Source organism: Petaurus breviceps, unplaced genomic scaffold (genome assembly GCF_028583685.1).
Source record: "Petaurus breviceps papuanus isolate PSGF00001 unplaced genomic scaffold, PetGlider_PUasm1.0 184, whole genome shotgun sequence".
Lineage (NCBI taxonomy): Eukaryota > Metazoa > Chordata > Mammalia > Diprotodontia > Petauridae > Petaurus > Petaurus breviceps.
Window position 1 is genome coordinate 686,529 of NW_027185793.1, and position 24,116 is coordinate 710,644.

The 24,116-nt window shown below is 36.6% G+C and overlaps 1 protein-coding gene and 1 pseudogene across 3 annotated transcripts in view; one reads left to right on the top strand and one right to left on the bottom strand.

Moving 5' to 3' along the window:
* The window catches only part of SLC24A2 (solute carrier family 24 member 2), a 330,161-nt gene that overhangs the window by 250,292 nt on the left and 55,753 nt on the right, over positions 1 to 24,116 (bottom strand). The window lies entirely within an intron of this gene.
* Positions 554 to 16,734, top strand: LOC138161187 (transmembrane protein 192 pseudogene; annotated as a pseudogene).

Below are 24,116 nucleotides of genomic sequence, written 5' to 3' on the forward strand. Positions count from 1 at the left end.
AGTGTTAAGTATTTGAGTTTGAGGCTGGATTTGAACTCAGGACCTCCTGACTCCAGGGCTGTTGCTCTATTCACTGCGCCAACTAGCCACCCCTCTGTGTAACTTTGTAATGATGTTTAGCTAATGCTCCAGGTAAAGAGAGAATTAACTTGACTTTGATGAAACAATTTCCACAATTGGATTCAACTCCTTTGTCATACTCCAAACTAAAAGCCTCTTTAGATGCTCTTAAGGTATTGCTATTTCACTAAGTAGATATATCAATGAACTTAATTCAGACCAGTTACTCACTTGTCAAATAATTGGGTCTGGTGGTATATTTTTTCATCATTCCTTCATTTACTCATTCACAATAAATATTCATTGATCACTTTTCTGGTACCTGGTACTCAAGGAACTTATACTGTGGTAGATGTCAAAAGGGGGATACAAAATCATCATATGACACAATCCATGTCTTTAGGCAGCTGCACTTTAGTCAGGGAGATAAGATATATGTATGTGAAATGTTGAAATAGTAGCAAAACGAGGTAGTATTTGAGTAAATGGTAAGATGAGTGGTATAGACAGCCAAGATTATGGAAATTCAAAGGAAGAATCTGCTCCAGGAGGCTTAGGAGATGTCTCATGGAGCAGGTGGGACTCAAGCTGAGCCCTAAAGAATGGTCACCCTTAGAGCAGTGCCCTTCCTCTAATCTTTGCCTGTTGTAATCTATCTATCCTTCAAGGACTTGCTTCAATGGCCACTTCTTCCAAGAAGATTTCATTGCTATTCCTAGCCAGAGGTGAACTTGTCTTCCTGTGGATTCTCATAGCACCCTTTTTGTAACTTCTATGAAATCAATGGTTGTTTTTTTGTATAAGTTATTTGAGTATAAATCTTATCTCCCTTGTTGTTTTTGTTGAGTGATTTTAGTTGTGTCTGACTCTTTGTGACCCCATTTTGGGGATTTTCTCAGCAGATACTAGAGTGGTCTGCCGTTTCCTTCTCCACTTCATTTTATATTTAGGAACTGAGGAAAACAGGTTAAAGTGACTTGCCCAGGGTCACATAGCTAGTAAGTATCTGAGGTTGGATTTGAACTCAGGAAAATAAGTCTTCTTTATTCCAGGCCCTGTGCCACCTAGCTATTACTTACCTCCCTTTCTTGACTGTAAGTTCTTTTGAGGGCAGGGGCTATATTTTCTTTATCTTTGCAGCCCCCATAGCATTTAATATGGTATTTTATATGTAGTAAATGGTCAACAAATATTGGTAATCAATAAATGAGTAATAGATGACAAGAAATAAAGAAATATGAAGTTTTATTATTAAATAGCAATAGCAAAGAACTGTTTCTGCATTCACTGCAGACAAAAGATCAAAGTAAAGAAGTAAAGACGTGTGAAGCTAAGACCCAAGGCTAAGCTTTGACCTCATATTTGGAATGAATTATTTATTGTTCATTCAGATTTATTTCAGCAACAACAACAAAAACCTTTCTGAATTGAGAGACCTTCCTGAAACAATAAGCATGAATCAACAGGCTCTTCTGGAAAGGAACTATCCACAGGGACCTAATCAGTGTAACTAGACATGTTAGAAGCAAGTAAGACGTAAAAGATAGGAATTTTCCATTGGGTATGAACCAAGTAAATGCAGCTTTTATGTTATACTCTTGGGATCTCTTGGACCACATCTGAGAGAATCTATTGTTAAGATAATTCTGTCAGATTTCTGTGTTCACAGGCTTTCTTACATTTTGGAAATTTTAGTTTAAACTTCTGTAGTTACTATTATCCTTTCCAATTTAGGGCATTCCTTTCCTCCAGGGAAAGAGATAAGCCTCTGCTACCCAGGTAAGCCAATGAGTTAAGCCAATGAGGCTGCTCCTTAATTAGTGGAAGCAGGACAAAGGACAATATATTTGAGATGCAAACAACTTCCCTAAAATAATTTGATTGTTTAAATACAAAACAATTTTTAGTACAGTCATGAATGGGTCCTTGAAAAGAAGCCATTTTTTTAGTAGAGCTTGGCAGACTTATGATTGATGGTAGAAAGTACTGAACTCAAGGGTGTAATTCTGAATTCTGTTGTGCTGTCAATTCAGTGATATTTTCCATAATAAGTATGGGTACAATAATGATGAAAGTGTCCGGCATTTTATGCATTAGGCACTGCATGAAAAGTAAAGACCTTAATAGAGTCCATAAAAAAAATGCTTGCTTTGTTTAGATCATTTTGATAAGCATTTTACTTAATATTTTCTCATTAGATATTCACATCCTCCTTGGAAGGTGGGTGCTATTATCATTCTCATTTTGCAGTTGAGGAAACTGAGGGAGGCAGAGGATAGGTGGTTTTGCTAGAGTCCCACAGTTGGTGGGCATCTGAGAGGTTGGTTTTGAACTCAGATCTTTCTGAATCTAATCTACCTCTCTATCCTCTGTCTTGACTTTTGTCTTGCCATTGAACTCCAGTGATCCTGGAGGACAGAGGGGGCTGATGACTTTGCACAGCTCTGTTTGACTTCAATCCAATTTGACTGCAAGTCAAGACATCACCCTGGTGATCACTGGTCCTCTTTGAGAACCCAAGATGAACAATGACAACAGCAAACTAGATACACATAGATAGAAAGATAAGATACAACACACACAGGCCCTACTTTCATGTAGTTTATAATCTGGTATATGAAAAAAATGTATTATAAAATATGTGATAAGTATATTAGAGAGGTGTAAACAAGGAGTTATTTGATGCCATAGAGGGGAGGGTGATGGTTTTGAGTTGGGCTTTAATAAGTATGCAAAAACTCAGAAAGCAGAAGACATGGGAGATAGGCATAGAGATATATGCGTGTATATACATATATATGTTTTTAAAAGAATTTATATACTAATATGAAGCACAAGCTCTGCTTTTTGTGAACTCAGTAGAGACTATTTCATCCTTTTTAAAAAAGAAAAGTTCTAAAACTAAGGTACTGAGAGGTGAAATAATTTGCTCATAAAAACCAAGGAAAAGATTTCCTGAGGCTATATGAGTAGGCAGGAAAGTGGCATTTGAACAGTAGTGTGGGCCAAGTATAAGATACCACATTTAGGAAAAATAATCCAAACTGTGTATATAGGATGAGTAGATAACTAATTATATATATATATATATATATATACATATATATATAATTATATAAAATAACTATTAGTTAACACTGAAGGAAGGGTTTTAGAATCATTGTAGATTGTTTTTATCTGAAAACATTCTTCTAGTCAACCATGACAAACTCGTAATCATTCTGATTTCTTTTCTTTTCTTTGCTATGTCCACACGACATCTCCCATGTGTCTCTTTCTTTCCACTTACATGGATACCAGCTCAGTTACCTGGATCCTTATCACCTCTTACCTGGATATTGCAATGGCCTCCTAATTGGCCTCCCTGCTTCTGGTCTCCCTCCTTAGCAATCCATTCTTCAACCTGCTGCCCAAATATTCTTCTTATAGCACAGATCTAATTGTATCACTCCTCCTCAGCTCAAAAATTTTGACTAGTTCCCCATTGCCTTTGGGAAAAAATACAAACTTCTCACTCTGGTATTTAAAGTCTTTCTCAGCCTGGCTCCAGCTTACCTTTCTAGATTTATTTCACATGATTCCTTTCCATTTGCTCTAAGTTCCAGCAAAATGGACCTATTTGCTGTTCCCAGAAACTAACATTTCATCTTCTGTCACTGTGCATGTCTTTGCATAGGTTATCTTCCATGCTTGAAATACACTCATTCTTCATATCTGTATCTTAGTATTCTTATTTTCCTTCCTGACCCAGCTCAGGTACTACCTTCTCCATAAAATCTTTCCTAATCCCCTTATTTGTTAATGATTTTCTACCTGCCGATTATCTTGTACTCACCTCTTTTCACTGTCATATCCTCCAGTAAGATATAAGTTCCTACTATTTTCAGTCTTTGCATCTCCTGATGCAAATATAGCTAATATTTTTATAACGCCTTAAGGTTTGTGAAGTGCTTTAGAAATACCATCTCATTTAATCTTCATAACTCTAAGATATAGGTACTGTTTATAGATAAGGAAATTGAGGCAGGCAGAGGTTACCAGTGTTACACAGATAAGAAGTCTGAGGCAGTACTTGAACTCAGATCTTCCTACTTCTAAGTCTAGCATCCTATCTACTGTCTCACCTAACTGCCTCTTAACATTACGTCTTGAACATAGTTCGGGCTTAATATTTAAGATGAACTGAAGTTGTTTTTACTCTAGTATACAGTGGTCCCTTCACTTTCTAAATTCAATTTCTTCCTCTACTGTGACCCCAAATTCCCTTCCTTAACCCCTACCACAAAGCTACCTATCACCATGAAGGGTATTGGAGACAAACAACAAAAAAGAAAATATCATTTAACCCTTACACAAATTCATTATGCCTCTGGACCTGTATCAGTATATGCAGTTGCAATTATGGAAAATTTAAAAGACCATAAGTGAACCAGAGACAGTCCAGTGAAGGGCAATTAAAATGATCAAAGAAGCAGCAGTTTGGGGACAGGTTAAAAAAACCAACCTACATATCTGAAAAGTCACTAACTGAAAAGGTATGATATGATCCCAATCTTTAAAATCCCACACCTGGCAGGAGCACCAAAGCTAGGGAACATTTTAAAGCTTTAAATATATACATTTAGAACAAATTAAATAAAATTTGACTTTAGGTAGCAAATAGAAAATGTGTATAATTTATTATTCCCAAGGGGCATTCAGGTGGAAAATACTAATTTGTTTAAGACAGGCTTAGGTGAATTCATAGATCATTTTATTTTTACCCACAGGATCATAGATTTAGAGCTACAAAGGAATCTGAGAAAACATTGAGTCTGACCTGTTCATATTACAACTGAAGAAACTGAGGCAAAGAGAGGTTACATGATTTGCACCCAGGTCATCCTGTCTTCAAGTCTAGCAGTTTGTTGATGATTCTGCTATGTGAGGCCTTCACCCCTCAAAGGCCTAAGTTTCTTTATCTGCTAAATGAGAAAGTCGATGTAGACCATCTTTGGATTCCCTTCCAGCTTTACCATTTTGAATCTACTCTTTGCTTGATGGTTGTCTTGCTATGGCTTTTGATTCAAAAGCAGCAGCATTCTGACTTGACCTCTATTGTCTAGTGAAAGAATATACTTGAACTGTGATAAGAGACCTCCAGATAGAATAACTTTTAAACATCTCCTTGACTGTATTAAATGACACTTGAAAATATTTAGCATTTATATTCTGAGTCATTTCACTTAATTCTAGTATTGCATTTAGATTTTAAATAACCAAGTCTCTAGAAATGCTAATTTGATCAGTTTCAGGTTGGGAGCTGAACAATGAATTGGTCTGTTAAATGGCTAATGCACTCCAAGGATTAAGATTGAATTGATCAGAACACAAATGACCTGTGTAGTTATTTAAGTCTTCAAAAGTGGGGACTAAAGTAGACAATTCTTTAAGACTTAAGTTGCAGAGCCAGGGCCAACCTTCAGTAGTAGGAGATGCTTCCTCACTGGTTCTACCTAGACCAATGAAATCATAGGTCCAGCTTAAAATATAAAAAGGCCAAATTGGTTATACTATTCAGCATCAAACCCATTGTTCAGGGCTTTACCACTGACAAAATCTGAATTAACTTCCATCACTATTGATTTGATTCACAGTACAGATGTGGATTAAATAATTTAGTAGGTAGATCAAAGAAAAGGGGAAGCACTGATGAGAAAAATGAAAAAAAGCATTTCACCAGGAGAATTAAGTTCTATCCCCCTCTATGTCACAAACCAGTTGAGTGATTTTGGGTATCTCATCTGTTAAATGAGGGAGTTCAATTAAATAATGCTTATAAGTAATTTCTAGGTACATCGTCCCATCTAGGTACATTCCCCCAACCTTGTGTGGTTGGAAAACCAAGTATCATTTTCACTACTTCTCAGATGAGAAATCTGAGGTTCAGAGAGTTTAGTAGCAGTCAGTAGTAGAATTGGGGCTTGAACCTAGTCCTCATTTGAAGTCATGTTTTTATGATTTAGGGCTCCTTCAGTTTTGATAGTGCATGTGCTGATGACTCAGTTCAATTCAATAATCATTTATTAATGATAACAATGCTAATGCTATCTTTCTCCTTCCTTTTGTGTTTTCTTGTACAAAATTACTAATATGGAAATGTTTTACATCATTGCACATGTATAACCGATATCAGATTGCTAACCATCTCAGGGAATGGGAAGGAGAAGAAAGGAAGGGATAGAATTTGGAACCCAAAACTTTAAAAAATGTTAAAAATAATTTTAACTTATAATTGGGGAAAAAGGTGAAATGACACCCCAAAAATGATAACAATGATAGCTTATGTTTACAGAGCACTTTACAACTTATAAAGCACCCATTTTGCCACAACCTGGCAGAAGTATTATTATTATAGCATTATGGTTATAATTATTATTATTATTCCCATTTTATGGTCTGGGACCCTGGGGAGCAATGAACTTGTCTTCTCAAAACTTGGAGGAATACTGTGTAGGCACTCCATTCCACTGTGTATGTAGTCCAGCAATGCTCAATAGGTTTTGTATTTTCCAAAAATTAAAACGTTTTGGATATTTTAATATTATACAGAATAACATATTCATAGAGACCTTCACTTCATCCCCCTGCATGGGATTTTGCTGTCCAGCTACACCAGTCTGTTTGTTGTTCTTCAGATATGATATTTCATCTCCAACTTCCATGCTTTTGTACTAGCTGTGTCCCATGTCTGGAATTCACTGACTCTTCATTTCTCTGACGTCCTTCGTGATTTAGCTCAAATCCCACTTTCAGGAGGAACCCTTTTATCCCTCACTCCCCTGCAGAAGAATTCCCCTCTCCCCTACCTTTCATCTATTCTGGAAATATTTTGTCTGAATTTAGTTACTTACAATTCATCTTCCCATTAGAAAATGAGTTTCCTTAGCACAGGAGTTATTTTCGCCTTTCTTTGTATCCTGGTGCTTGGCACATAGCGCTTATTAATGTTTGTTGACTGACTGACTGTCTTCAAATATCAAAAGGACATTGGAAAAAGGACTAGACTTCTGCTTGTCCCTAGAGCAGTGGTTCCTAAATTTTTGTTTTGTTTGCAAGCCTTTTTCAACAACATCAAAAATTTTGTAGTGTAATTTTATATAATACTAGGAAAATTTTTTATGGGAGACCTAGGTGACATGGGTTGGTTATACCTTTAGTGGCAATACAAATTTAAAGATCTATAGGAGATTGGTCAGGAGAAGTTCCCTGATCAACTGATTTCATTTCACTATAGAGGATTGTGTGATGTGCCCATTGATAATTTCACTGAGAATATTCAAGACAACTCCTGAGATCTGTGGAGAATTTGGTTGGTTAGGACTGTTGTTTGTTTGAGCTAACCCTTTTGTCATGTCTACAAAAAGAGAGAATTGTTCATGGCTGAAGATTCAAGGGACTAAGTATATTATGGGGAAGACAGACTTGGACTTTGACCTCTGTTACCACAATGAGTGATTCAGACAATAAAGTCTGATGGGAAGGGAGAGACATGTTACTCAGGAATTTTATATTCTTTCTCCAGAAAGCCATAGCCTACAGCTCCCCTGGAACTCAATATGGTCCAAGAAATCCCTTGGATAGCGTTCAGGAGCTCTTGGAATTCCTCTGAAAGATGAAAGTTCTAGGAACTCAGCATACCAGAATGATGGTGTTCAAGAGCCCCATGGTTAGTTCCCCTCTCCATGTCTTCCATGTCTCTCTTGGCCTTAGAAGTTATTCCTCTCCAAACCTGGGCTCTTTTCTTCTATTGTTTTTTTTTTCTTTCTGATGTCAGCTTTTCATTCAGTCAGTTTTTCTTTTGCTTCTCTCATATCTCATTTTTTTTTATCACTTGTCATTTTTTTTTAACTCTTAGCAGATAAAACCAGTAAGACCTGAGTTCAAATCTCACATATGACACATACTGGCTATGTGACTCTGGGCAAGTCCCTTAACCTCTCGGTGCCAGGCAGCTCTTCATGACTATGAGTTGCAGAGAAGGTGCCAATACACATTGGAAGAGGAAGTTTCTAACTGGGAGCTGCCTATACAAATGAAAACCAGTCCTTTCCCCTATCTCAGACTTTGCAAAGACTGATTGTTGTTGCCATTCAATAGTGTCTGACTCTCCTTGGTCCCATGGATGATGGACCCCATGAACCATACTGTCCATAGAGTTTTCTTGGCAATAATACTGGAGTGGTTTGCTATTTTCTTCTCCAGTGGATTAAGGCAAACAGAGGTTAAGGGATTTACCCAGGGTCACATGGCTAGTAAGTGTCTGAGGCTGGATTACAACTCAGATCTTCCTTACTCAAGGCCCAGTGCTCTATCTACTGAGACACCTCACTGCCTCCAAAAAGGCTAAGATAGGTATTGACTTTTATAGACTAAGCCAGAATAAGGAGAATAGGCTCTTCTTTTTGGCCAATTAATCAATCCATTACAGTGTGTCCCATAAATATTTGGCTCTTCAGTTCTTCTCAGCTAACTCTGGTATTGGTTTTTCATCATTGAGGATCATATCCTTCCACTCTTCCTCTTCCCTTTTGGAGCACTAATCTGGATGCTTGATGACCCTGCAAGTCTGTCATCCAGCCAAAATTTACCAGAAACACAGAAATCTATGAATCGGAGGGGACATTAAGAGATTATTTAGCTTAGCTCTGACCTGACCAAGAATTATTTTTATCATGTTGCTCACAGGGAGTCCACAGATTTTTACTTGAAAATCTTCGTTGCATGGTGATCCACTACCTCCCAAGGCAGCTTTTTAAGCTTTTGGACAACTCTAATTGTTAGGGAAATTAGGTTACACAATGGATAGAGTGCTGGACCTAGAGTCAAGAAGCCCTGAGTTCAAATCTGACCTCAGACACTTACTAGCTGTGTGACCCTGGACGAGTCACTCAACCCTGTTTGCCTCAGTTTCCTCTGAAAAATTAATTGGAGAAGGAAATGGCAAACCACTACAGTATCTTTGTCAAGAAAACCTCAAATGGCATCGTGAAGAGTTGGTATGACTGAAAAATGACTGAAAACTGAGTTATTTTCCTTATTAAGCCCAAACCTATGACTCTTAAAATTCCTCTCCTTTTTTTTTGGAGGGAGGGGATGCAATTTGGTGAGGTGGAAAGAGTGTTAGACTAGCAGCCAGATGCACATGAACTTGAGTTCTCCCTCATACATTTACTTCTTGAATGTTCCTGGGCATGACATTTAACCTTTCTGAGTTAAATTTCCCCATATATAAAATGGGGATATTAATAGCACTTATTTCATGGAGTTGTTATGAGACCCAAGGGAGATAAACGTATTTAAAGTGCTTTGCAAACCCTAAGGTGTTACATAAATGTTATTTACTATTTTTTTTCCTGCACTGTGGGGAAAAAAAAGATGACAAATCTTGTCTCTCTTTCAAATCATAGTCTTTCAAATATTTGAAGAAATTTGTCAAAATAGGTAGTGTGGTTTAGTAAAAGGAACAGTGGACTTAGAGTCAAGAGATTACTGGTTTCAAATGCTACATTTCTCACTTATTATTTGTGTGACCACAAGCAGGTCATAAACCCTCTGGGCTTCAATTATTCATCTATGAAATGGAGAAAATAGTACGTGCGCTGAATGAACAGAATCACTCTAAGGATCACATGTATGCAAAGAGCTTTATAAGCCTAAAAATCCAAGATAAATAGTATTGTTTTCCCGAAGCATTCTCTTTTCTGCTAGCTCTTGTTCAGTTAAATCCATCCCTGACCAAGAGCCTACCAGTCCTATATTTTAAGGAACCATTAAAGTATACTCTCCCCCTCTCCTCCTCTCCCCTCCCAGTACACACACCCAGTCTGGCCATTTAAGAATGCAAGATTTGAATCTCGCTTTCAGTCTACAGGCAAAACACAAAGTTTTGTCCTGTTTTTAAAATTTCTAGTCTGGAGAAAAAAATAGTTAAGTGACCAAAGGCAGACTTAGCAAGTGAGTCCAGGATGCTGGTGACTCAGTCAGTGATATATACAGCCCTACAGTAGCACATGTATTACTCAGGGACATATGACAGTTCAGATCTATTAGTGGTCTGTATAATCTTATATTCCATAAAAGAAATGAAATAAATAATTTAATATACTACTATATATCATAAATATCTGGGGAATAAAGTTCTCTGGTTAATACTATATTCTTGTTAACCAAGAGTTACCATACATGCCAAGTATGTATTGCCAATTTGGAAAGAATTAGAGAAAAATACTCTAAGTAGTGAAAGGAAATTAAATATTAATTAAACTTAATTTGACAATTCATAAGGCATTTTAGAGTTTTACCATGTTCTGATGTCATTAGGAACATTAATTGCCATTGTACAGTATTGAAAAAGACCATGGTTGAATTTGCTTGTTTGGATTATGAATAAATGGAAGTTTATAGCACTATTATAGAAAGTAGGATGAGGGGAGACATTATTTTATTTTTATCTTTGTATCCTCCAGGGGCATTAACAGTAGGTGCTTAATAAATGTGTGCAATTGAATTGAATTATAGGTAGATTTGCAGCTCCATAAACAACCAGGTACTTCATGATAATTTAACAAGAATGTTGCCTAGTGCTCTATATTAAAAAGATCACTGGTTCAATGTTTCTTGCTCCAATTTCTAGACCTTTAAAAAACTCTTTAATTATTTCTGAAGCTAAATTTGCATAGACTTCTCATCCTTCCTGTGACTAACATCATTTAAAGCACACTAATAAGTGATTATGCTGGAAGTCTAAAATCACCTAAGGCATTTTCCACAAAGGATCAGATCATAAATTATTTTTAAAAAATCAAACACAAACTAAAAACAGAACTCCATGGGTAAAATTATCCATCTGGCTGAGCTATGTGACACTGAGAGTGGTGGTCCTCAGGAGAGAATAGAAGGATCTGATACCAATATGTAACCTTGAAGTAGATGACCATGACTCCTAATAGGAATTGCTAGTGACTATTTAACAAAGGGCTCTCTGAAAATGACCAAGTATAAACTGCATTATCGACATTTTTCTATCATTTTCTAAAGTCCAGACACTCAACAAAACAATAAATCAAGGTATAAATGCTCACATTGAAAATGAAACAACTGACTTTTTAGTCAAATTGGCACCAGCACACTCCTGGTACATCCCATTGCTTGGTCTGGGCTTTGCTATCCCCAACTTCCTGTTTGTATCATGGAACAAAAGAGAGCTCTATGGAATGATTGCTGTTACAATTGTTTTCAGCAGAGTATGAGTGTGTTCTCTATCCCACTCTAGAAGTTATGTTGATCATAGATTACCAAGTTTTTATCTCAGAAGGATTTTAATTTCAGCAGCACCATTTACCCATTGCCCATTCCCGGAACTAGCAAGGGTCTGGGATAAGTCCTACTACTAACTTTAAATTTTTATTGATCCCTTATTTTTACATTGTCTATATTTCTTCCTGTATGACTCTTCTTTCTTTCAGAAATATTAAAGAAATAGAGGAAGAGATTAAATAAATAAAACAAAATTGATCAATACATCAGGAAAATAGGAAAAATATTCAATGTTCCACACCTGTGGACCTCCATCATTATCTTCTTAGGTAAAATCTCCATTGCTAGTGGTTTTTGAGAATTTGACTGACCAGTTCTGGGGAATTTATGGAGGGGTTCATGCTTTAGGCATAAGTTGAACTAGATGATCTGAGGTTCCTTTCAATTCTGGAATAACAGGATTCTATGATAACCAAATTCCCCAATTCTTTGATTCTCCTATCACCATTTGGATTAATAATTCTTATCCTGGGAGTTGTTACCTATTAATGCATTAAAAGATGACCCATTTTTGCTTTTCCCCAGTGCCTGGAACTTAAAAGTATGGTGTCAACTTATTTCCCTCATGGCATCCTCTGAATTTATTCAGGTTCTGGCCTTTTGAAGTTTTAAAGTCAGCCTAAGGAAAGTGGGACACATTTCCCCTGATATGTTTGAAAAATATATGAGGAAGAGAAATGCATCTGTAACAAGCTGTCAAGTTGAATGTTGGCATAATGCAATCAAAATCCTCTCCTGAATTCCACTCTACACCTTTCCATATCACATAATTTCACCAGTTTCAAGAACTCTAAATGGGAGACAGCATGGGTAGTTGAAAGAGAACTGGACTTCGAATTAGCAGACTGGAATTCAACTACCTGATTAACCAGCTCTATGACATTTGTTAAGTCACATGAGCTCTCTGAGCTTCAATTTCTTTGTATGTAAGGATTCCATACAGAGAAGAGTTGGTGTCTGAGTTACATCTCACATTTCCCCTCTTAAGACTGTAAACTCCTTGAGAACAGGGCTTAAGCCACAGCAGGCCCTGTGGTAGGACCATCTAGGTGCTAGGTGGTGTGGATAGAGTGCTAGAACTGGAGTCAGGAAAACCGGGGTTCAGATTGGGCCTCAGACACTTACTAGCTGTGTGACCCTGGGCAAGTCACTTAATCTTGATCTGCCTCAGTTTCTTCAACTCTAAAATGGGAATAATGATAGGACCTAGCTCTTGTGGTTGCTGTATAGATCAAGTGAGATAGTATTTGGGGCTTTTTTTGTGTTTTTTTTTTCACTTAATAGTATTTTGTTCCCCCCCCCCCAAATTACATGTAAAGATAATTTTTAACATTCATTTTTGTAAGATTTTGAGTTCCAAAATATTCTCCCTCCCTTCCTTCCCTCTCCCTTCCCCTAGATAACAAGCAATCTGATATAGGTTATGCACCCAAAATAGTGTTATCATATTATGAGATAATATTTGTAAAGCCCTTAGCACCTATTCTGGAGGAACTTGATGAATGCATAATTCCTTTTTTCCTTCCTATTAAGAAAACATGCTCCAGGGAAATCACTGGAAAGGGAGGGTAACAAGGACAAAAGATCCCTGGACTATGGTCCAATGGAGTTGGGTTCTATTCTTTTTTTTTTTAAATAAATCAGGGTTAAGTAACTTGCTCAAGGTTACATGGCCAGTTATTTATGGGTATGGTGCTAAGTATCTGAGCCTGGATTTGATCCCCAGGTCATCCCGACACTGGAGCTGGTGCTCTTACTCGCTGTGCTACCTGGCTGCCCCATTGGGTCCTATTCTTAACTCTGCAACTACCTGGATGAATTTGGGCAGTTATGCTAGGGGTGGGGAACCTGTGGCCTCAAGGCCATATGTGGCCCTCTAGGTCCTCAAGTGTTGCCCTTTGAATCCAAACTTCACAGCACAAATCACCTTAATAAAAGGATTTGTTCTATAAAACATGAACTCAGTCAAAAGGCTGCACCCAAGAACCTAGAAGGCCACATGTGGCCTCGAGGTCAAATGTTCCCCACCCCTGGGACCTGAGAACATGTTATTTTGGAAATATTAAAAGAAGATACTAGAATAGAATATTCCAGTAATTTGAAATGCAAAGGAGATTGGTACGCACCCCAAAACAAAATATCTTACATTTGAATTGATGACTAAATGGCCTTTTAACACAAGGGAAACACTAGATTCATTCTTCCAAAAGAAAACAGAGGTGAGGATGCCTCAGCTGCTCACTAATTAGACCAACCAAATGCGGAGCACACAAGATTTAGCTTGGAAAAGAGAAGGCTGGAAGAAGCTGATACTGATTTTAAATATAAGAAGGGCTGCCATGGAAAAGTAAGAGCAATCTTGTTTCATGTGATTCCAGAGTACAAAGCTGGGAGTAATATGCAAACATTCTTATGGGGAAGTAGATTTTAAATCATTATAAAACACTTTCCAAAAAAGAGAGCTGTCCGGCGATGGAATGGGGCTACTTTTGGAAGTTATGATTTCCCTGTAATTGGAACTATTCATGCAATAGCTCCACTAAGAGTGTTTTTATCATAAGATTTAGATCTACAAGAGGCCTTGGAGATCATTGAGGTCTTCAAGAGATTCTTAAACTTCTTTGTTTCATGGACTCCTTGGCAGTCTGGTGAAACCTATGGAGTCCTCAGAATAATGCATAAATGCATTTAAATGCAGAAAATAAAATAAGTAGGACTACAAAGGAACTGAATCACATTTAAAAAATATAATTGTTTCTTATTTTGGTTCACAGACCCCTAGAAATCTGCACACAGACCTGACATGAGATGAGGTTTCTGGACTCCAGGTTAAGAACCTCTCTTTCTTGGAAAGTGTTTTATAATGATTTAAAATCTACTTCCCAATAAGAATGTTTGCACATTACTACCAGTTTTGTACACTGGAGTCACATAAAACAAGATTGCTCTTACTTTTCCATGGCAGCCCTTCTTAGATTTAAAATGAGTATCAGGTTCTTCCAGCCTTCTCTGATTTTATACATGAGGGGACTGAGGCCCAGAAGGTTAAGAAACATGGGCACCCAAAGCATCCTACTTAGTGAATGTCTAGGATTCAAATCTACACTTCCTCCCAAACCCAGCCTTCCTCCAAACTTCCCCATTTCTGTTCAAGCTACAATCCTCCTTCTAGTCAAGCACGGCCATTGAATTATACTTATTTAGGAGTTCTTAGGGCCTATGAATTTGGTTTTTAAAATATTTCAAAAATTGTATTTCAGTTTAACTGGTTTTTTTTTTTTTTGCAATCCTCTATATACTATCATGCATTTAAAACATCATTTGGAGATGGGATCCCTGGGTTTCACCAGACTGTTAAAAGGGTCCATCATACATAAAAGGTTAAGAGCCCATGCTTTATATATGGTCTTTTCTTGCTTTTTTTGGAGGGCAATTGGGGTTAAGTGACTTGCCCAAAGTCACATAGCTAGTAAGTGTGTTGAGTGTCTGAGGCCGGATTTGAATTCAGGTCTTCCTGACTCCAGGACCGGTGCTCTATTCACTGCACCACCTAGCCACCCCTACTTGATTAAAGTAGCAAAGGAAGAGCTGTATATTATATTTTAAACATTGAATAACATTTTTTTATTTTACGGCTTTTTCTAAATCACTGATAAAAATTTTGAGCATCACAAAGGCTTCTTACAATATTGGACTTTTCTGACCCCTATTACTTTAACACATGAATTGAAGTATGACTGTCCATGCTCCTCAAAAAAGTTTATCCACAACTCATAATTTATGCATTGAAACCTATTTAAAGAAAACTTTAAAAAGATTCTCTTTTACTGAATAACTAAATTTAACTGATGGACTGGTCTTATTCTGAATGTGGTTCTATAGTATGTGGCTATCATTGCAAGACTCTGGTTCTGGTCCTTATATACTTATACTGGTCCTTACTTGCAAGACTCTGGTCCTTATAATATACTGGTCCTTACTACTTTTCTGAAACGTTTCTTTTCCTGACATTTTTCTTGATGACACATCAATGTATCTTGACCACCCTCTGTGTTATCTATAACCTATTTCTCTGAACTATTTTGATATGATGTATTTTTTCTCTTGACAGTAACCCTACATGTTTGCAAATCAATGCTCAAGACAAATGTTTTATTTCTTTATCAGTTACTCAGCACTGATATATGTAGTCCCATTGACAGAAATAAGAGATTCATTAAACTCTTGGGTTAACCATCTTATACTTTTAAAAGAATTTCCCTTAGAACCTTCAGAACAAATGAAATCAAAAATTAATTGTAAAACCTAAATTATTGAGTAAAAAGCTGCGCATGGGGAAGAGGAACCTCTCTGGGAAAGGCACACCCGCTGGGGCTGTGCAACCTGGGAAGGGGACCACTGGAGGAACTGCAGACTGGGAACAAGGGAAGGGGATGTGTTGTGCCTGGGGAGGACACACCTGCATGGGCTGTGCACCCTGGGAAGGGGACCCCTGCAGTAGCAGCTGTGCGCCCTCAGAAGGGGTCACCAGGTTCATTGGATCTTACACAAAGTTTAGAAGATGACTCTGTTCTAGAAGCTCAGCTTCTGCCACAGCATCTGTTGCATGTTCATTTCAGACCTAGATTCCATGCCCTTCCTACTGTCATCATAGCAAATCTCCTCTTGATAATACATGTTGTATTTGTCGTTTTAGCATTTTTAACAGGTTTGCTTTGTTCTTATCTTAATCCAAATGAGGACAAATGCCCAGGAAACTACATCAACCCATTTAAAGTTCAGACTGTGGTCATCCTTGGAAAAGTGATTTTATGCGTCCTCCACGTGCTTCTTGAACGTTATATCCAGTATCACCACAGCCAAGTGAGAAAATGAGGCTACGTCATCTATAGATCCACAAGGCATCTTAAAAGACTGTCCTTAATGATACACTTTACTGGTAATGCAGCACTGCTCCTCATCCTGTATATACAGCACTCCTTTCCAGATCACAGTCCCCTCTATCTTGACTTCATCCTGGCAGTCCTGGCCTTGGAACTGATTTGTTCCCTGATATGACTACTCATTTACACAGTGAAAAAAAGAAGATTTAATAAAGCCAAGCCAAAATCTGATATAATTGAAGAAGAAAACATGTATGCGTATGCTAATAATAGTACCTCAGAGATTGGATTCAGGACTAGTTCCAGTCTAGAAGAAGTAGTCGACAAGCAAGGAGCTATTATAGAATACCTGAAAAGACACAATGCTCTGCTAAGTAAGCAACTACTGGCCTTCACATCCCCTGATTCAGCTTCTCAGCCAAGTAGAGAGTGAAGTCTCCCAAATTTCAGCATTTCTAGAGTTATCCAAAGTAAAACAGTTTACACTGGACCTTCAGACAAGCTGCTAGAATTCAGTTAGAGCTTTTGCTGCCTAGTTTTTTAAAATAATAAATGTTGGAAACTTGAATTTTGTTTTCAGGTATGCTGGACTTTTTCTTCTGTTTCTATGACTATAAGGCTTCTTCCATATTTGAAAAATCCATTTCTATAATTAGTATTTAAAAATGTAGAGGCATACAGATATCCATTTTCCCCTAGCCTTTGACATGTTTGAACTGATTTAACTTTTCAGTTTCCTTAAAGGTGTAGTTTCAACTTCTCCCTTGTAACACACCCAAATTAACTTAAAGCTCCTGTTTCTTGACAGCTTGCTCTTTATAGAGGTAGGTAATCATTCCAGAGAAATTTCTAAATGAATGAACTTGATATAAATGTGCTGTTTGCTGAACCCACCTTGATTGTGTAAGGCAAAAAAGGACCCTCAGCACATTTCTACATACCTGCCTTGTGGTACTGGGCAGAAATTAAGTTCATTCACACTAAGGCAGTCATTAGAAAATGTACAATATCATTAAATTTATTTGTATGAAAGGGACCTTGTTCATTTAACAAAAAGTAAATTGAATTTGTTTCTACAGTCTTGTCTTACTTGGAAATTTAGAGATAAGGCCAAAGTTTGAACCTGACATATTCAGTTACTAATATAGTCCATGGAGGATGGTGATTAGTCACTTGCATTATTTCCCCTCTGCCTGATATAATTTTAGTTGACACATCTGTCATGGGTACATTAAATGCTTCTTTAGGAAAACCTGACTTTTTTTTTAGTTTTAGTTTTAGTGTTTTGTTTTGTTTTTTGAACAGAGGTTAATCCTGTGGCTAGGAAGAATGGGTTTCTTCAGTGTGTCAGAATATATTTATAGAAACTTATATATATGATATAATATGTATACATGTATATTTATCTTTTATTTGAAAACTCAAAATAGTTTAATTATACATCATATGCTGTGCAGTATTAAGCTTATAGCTTTCATTACTACTTTTTAATTAGTGAATGAAGTGATGTATCCTCTTAAAGATGATTGTGTCACCTCCAAACAGTTCAGAGTGTGTGTATGTGTGTATATGTGTATGTGTCTGTGTCTGTTTTAGGATGGAAATATATACTATATGTAGCTTCTGATAGGTTGAAGTGTGTCTGGGCCCTTTTAAAACTCTGTTTTCTCTGGGTTTCCTGCTTTGTATTCATCAATGTGTATCTTACTGCCATGCCATTTCAGGAAGTCTCTTTCTCTTTCCTTCTAAGAAAAACTATTATACTATGCCTTCAACTTTCCCACCATTCTTTTAGGTGTGGAGGAGGAGACCAATTATTTTCAACTCAGTTTGGTATCTATAATTCCATTTTAATTATTTTCTAATTTTATGTTATGGTTTTAGTTTAAATAACAGGTATATTCTGGAGATTTTTTTTAGGATACTCAGGTTTTGATATATGTGTGTGTGCTCCTATCTGTACTTCGTTTCTAACTGAATAGTAAATACTTTGAATTGTTCAAACAATAAATACTACTGAAAAAGTTAAAAAAACACCTAAATTATTTTCTGCTCATCTTGAGAGCTTTTCTAACTGAAAAAAATTACCAACCCAATTGATATTAAAAATTGAATATTCATTAAGAATCTGGAGGCATGAGTGCAAACTAATAACAATAGCTAAACTTATAACCTCCATTCACCCTATAAAGAGTATTATGTTAGATTAAAGGTCCATCTCATGTCAGTTATTTGCTACAATAACCAGATGAGTTCCTGTTCAAGCCAGGATGACATAGTACTGATGTTTTGTGCTATTATTTTTTTTTGATTGGTATCATTTAAAGGAGGACAAGGGTGAAAGAGTGATAAGAAATGTATTCTAATGAAGACAACAAAATTTTCCTTTTCTCTGTTACAATGAAGGCTTAAAGAATATGTGACAATAATTCTGATCAGGTTAGCTTAAACAAGAAATCAATAATTTGTTTCAAAGACTGAAAAGAAATAATGTATTAAAAGAAATATTAGGATAGTAGAATCTTCCAAGGTCACTAAGATTCTGACCAGGTTACATTTCTACAATTTCAGACACTCATGGGCCTGTTCCATTTATAATAATGCTCAGGATGAGATTCTAAAATGACCCATTCCAGAACTTAATTCTCATTGCCATGATAATTTTATTTATATCTGATTTAAATTTCTTCAATTATAGCACTGCAATTTAAAGTTTATCTCCTCTTCTTTGTATGCCATACTTATACATGCATAGATAGGTATATATTGGGGCATAGGGGCCAGTCACTGAACTACAGCAAATTCACTTGTGTTCAGATTTAATTCTCATTTCCTCAACCTCACTTCATGAATTTTACTTTGTTGTTGTTGTTCAGTCGTTTCAGTTGTATTTGACTCTTCGTGACCCCATTTGGGGTTTCTTTGGCAAAGATACTGGAGTGGTTGTTAACAACAGGACTCTTGGGGGCATTTTTCTTTCTCCAGCTCATTTTATAGATAAGGAAACTGAGGCAACCAGGGTTAAATGACTTGCCCAGGGTCACATAGCTACTAATTCTTTGAGGTGGGATTCAAACTGAGGTCTTCCTGACTCCAGGCTCAGTGTTGTACCCATTGTGCCACTTAGCTGCCTTGTAATTTTTTTATTTCTTTCTACTGTATCTAGGTTCCTCATTTCTAATTGGCTGTGCAACACAGAAAAGGAACCCAGGCCACATGGAATAGTGTAAAGAGTGCTGGAGTCAAAGTCAGGAAGACCTTGGTTTGAATCCCATCTCAAAGACTTACTAGCTATGTGACCCTCTGGCATGACCTCTCTAGGCCTTAGTTCCATCACTTGCAGAATGAGGGAATTGTCCAATGTCTTTTCCAGCTCTATGTAATTCTATGACTAGAAGTCAGAAGATCCATTATAAGGAGGTTCCAGCCCAAGTTTTAGCACTTAGTAGCCACACTAAAATGATTTCTCCAGTCTATTCTAGCTCTAACATTCTATGATTCTAGTCTTGAAAAGGGTCCAGTTATGACCCTTACACTTAATTTGTGCATACTACATACAAAATCTTTTTAAAAAGCATTTTGGTTATTTTAAAATATTTAAATTATCATAGCTCTAAAGGCATAAGGGAACTTAGGAGTCACCCAATCAATACCTCTAATTTTATTGATGACGAAACAGATATGGGGAGATTAAGGGACTAGTGAAGGTGACCCAGGTAGTGATCATTCACGATGGTTTTTTAACCTAGTATTATTTCTATTCTATCAGACAGCCTTTCTTATCTCTCTCTGTGTATATGCACATGTATATATGTTTATATAATATACACATATGTATATGCACATACATGTATGTATATATGAAATAAAGTTAGAATTTAGAAAACATTATCTTTCAGAAGACCAAGGAATAATGAGAAAGAAATAATTGTCATCCTAGTTGCACATAGTTTTGAAAAATGTCCACTATAAAAACCACACAATTAGGAGTGCTCTGACAAGATCTAAAAATGTAATTTCCCAAAGGGTTTAAGGTGGTCTAATGGAGGATTCTATGTTGTACAAATAATTGGTGTTGCTTAAAATAAAATTTTATAATTATATGAAATGGAGAGATGACTCAGGAATCCACATACTTTGAAATTCTTTTTGGCAACAGTACTGGATACTGTTGTTTCATCTGTACTTGTCTGGTCCCCATCCTATATGCAAATGGAATGAAGATCTTTGCTGAAAAGCCATGTACTCTATCTAACAGTAAAGTTATTTAATGACACTTAATGAATGTGGAGGACAGTGTTATGGAGTTAGAGGAAGAAGAATTGACTTAGAATCTTGGGTCTGCTAAGGAGGCAGTGTCAAAGTGAAAAGAGCCCTATATTTAAATTAGGAGAACCTCAGTTCAAACACTAGCTCTGACACTACCTATGTGACCTTGGCAAGGCACTTACTCCCATGCAGCTCCAGTTTCCCAGTCAGTATAATGAGAAGATTAAGTAGATGATCTCTGGACATTCCTTTCCTAAATCCTCTGATCTTTCTCACCACTTGTGTAATACTAGGCAAGTTACTTAACCCTCTCCATTGGTTTTCTAATCTAAAAAGTGAGGGAGTTTTTAGATGAACCCCCAAATCCCTCCCAGAAATAAATGCTATATTTATTTCTTGCAGAGTGATGTATAGGAAGCCAAAGATATAATGCTTATCTTAAAACAACTTTCAATCAAGTGGAGAAGACTGCACAAACAAAATAATGAATAGCCTAAAACACATACATCATCACTTAACTCCTGTTGGTTTGGGAAGTTTTATAAGGATAAAAGGCAATTCAGGGGAAGAAGCAGCTTCTGGAGTGAAGGAATTGGTGATACTGCCATAGGAAGACTTCAAGCTGGGTCTTGCTTCAAGTTGTTAAAAGCAATTTTCTAGCACTAATAGAAATAGAAGGGTCACCTTTGAAAATAATGAAGTATTCTCTGCTCATTGCTGTTACTTTTGCCTACTCAAAATTCCAATAAGGTTGACCTATTTGAATATAAGTCCTAAGATGATTTGAATTTTAAATACCATTGAGTTTTTTTTTCTTTTGGGGGTGGCAGATGAATGGGGAATTGGGAGTGACAGAATTCAGGGATGTGAAAACTTATAGACATATATTTTGGAAAAAGAACGTAAATCAGTTTTTAAAGGTAATCTATTTTTAAAAGTACTGACCAGATTTTAATCATTTGAACTTTTGCAATTTTGTTCACAATCATTCCCTAAATAGCTTGTAAGATTTATTTTAGGTACTGCCTCAATCAGTAGACATAATTTTGTCTGTAAAATTTACTACATCCTAAGTAACTTAGTGGTTTATTTAACCAGAATGAAAACAACATTTCTACATTTTAAAGACGGATTGTTCTTATTTGTTGGAATATTCTCTCCATCAGTAGCGATCAAAACCCAACCATACCTTGAGATCCTATGTAATTCTTTGCCCAAATCCTTTCACAAATTTTCCATAAATGATTTATTCAGTGCAGTGGAGACCTACATATAAGTCATTTAATATCTTGTGCTGGCTACAAATAACTCAGGCTACCTATTTAAACAAGTTGCATGTTATGAAAAATGAGAAATTTTCTTTTTTTTCTTTTTTTGCACCCCTCTTCCAGGACTTAGCACACTGCCTGGCCCATAATAAGTACTTAGAAATCATTTCTCTCCCTCTCTGTGTGGCTGTCTTTCTATCTCTACCTCTCTCATTTGTCTACGTATATATCCATCCATCCATCCAGCCATCCATCCATCCATCCATCTATCTAATATATAGACACAAGACTTATTAGTAAGCTATAAATAAGCCTTTGGCCTTTTTCGTTCATCCACTCTGATCATTGCCTTCCAGTGTGTTTTCCCATCCGTTCTTATGCTTCCCTGATGTTGAAGCCATCATATATATTATTATTAACACATTCAATAAACATTTATTCAATGGCTACTTTGAGCACTTGAGTTTTCTATAGACTTGTTTTGAAAGAATACTCTTAAGTTCTTCAGAGATTAAGAACTGGAAGGGATTTTGGACATCAAATCTAATTCCCTCATTTTTCAGGTGAGGCAACTGAAGTACAGAGAGGTTAAGTGATGTTTCCAGAGTCAAATAGCTTCTATACATATGAGGTGGGGTTTAAATCCAGGGCTATCTAATTCCAAATCAACTTAATCCACTATCCATGTTGCCACAACTTATACCAGGGCATATATAACTCTTTATGGTAGCCCTCTTCCTATGGTCTGAGCCCTGAAAAGTAAGAAGACCAACATCTTATGAAATGATTTCTTGTTATCAATTTACACATGATCAGACTAATTCCACTAAATGCTTTATTCACCTTTTTGGAGGAGAACTGAAACATTCTTCCATTTAGTTGTAATTTCTTTATTTCTTCCAGTTACACTTTTTAGTGATGTTGGTGATATAGGTATAATTTACTCAATAGTACACTGACACACTGGTCATTCGCAAAGATATACAGTAAGTGACCCAACAGTTAATACAATTGTTGTTGTTCAGTCATTTTTTTCAGTAATGTCTAATTCCTTGTGACTCATTTGGGGTTTTCTTGGAAAAGATACTGGAGTGGTATGCCATTCCCTGCTCTAATTCATTTTACAGATGAGGAAACCAAGGCAAACAGGGTTAAGTGACTTGCCCAGGATCACACAGCTAGTTAAGTATCTGAAGCATATTTGAACTCAGGAAGATGAGTCTTCCTGTCTCCAGACTTGGTGCTCTAGCTGCCTGACCATTAAAAATGGTAGATAAGCTAAGAAATAGTGATTGTTAGCAATTTTTTGCTCCTCTTTTTGCTAACATTTTTTACAGAAGCAGAAGAGGGCTTCTGTAGGTCTGAAGAGTATGTATTTTTATCTGTTTTATGGGTTGCCATGGTCCAAGAACTCACCATCTAATATCCAACTTGCTGGTGAAGTCTCTTTGTATTATTTGGCTGCATTTTGGACAGCAGCTAGCCTTCCATAAGGATTGTACTATAAACAAGGTACATACAAAAATAATTATCCCTGGGGCATTTTCATTTTTGAAACAGATACCACAATATGGGAAACTTCACATATTCTTGTACCTTCCATTTAATTTATAATCAAAAAATATAATTTTCAATCTCTTTCCTAAATTATTAATCTAGAATTCTGAGCAACAATTTTACCATGGATCTCTTTTCATATTCTTAGAAACCATGGTAAGTAACATTTTTGTAATCTCACAATCAAAGAGTTTTAATGGACTCCAGGGAATCATCTAGTCAAGCTCTTGCTACCAGGTAGTGCTGTATCTGAGACAGATCAATATTTCTGCTATTCATGACAGTCTCAATGGAATTTCATTTCAAGGGGATTTTCATCACTGATTAGCAATATGAGGTCTAATGCTAGGGAAATATTAAAAGAAGATCATCACAGCAGAGCTCAAATTACCAAAAAAAATGACTTTGAATACATATATATATATATATATACACACATATGCATACACACATACATATACATGCATATCTTGTACTTATAGATTCCAGAGATAACTTTCTCCATATTCCTCATACAAAACACCCCATTTCCTATCTTCTTGCCTTTAAGCTAGTAGTCCCCAATACCTAGAATGTACTTCTTCCTCTTTGTTACTTCAATAGAATCTTTGACTTCTTTCAAGACTTAGTTCAAGCTCCATCTTCTCTATTAAGCCTTCACTGCTCCCCCCAGTTCCCCAGCCTCATATATTTCTTTAACAGGGTATGTACAGAGCTGTCC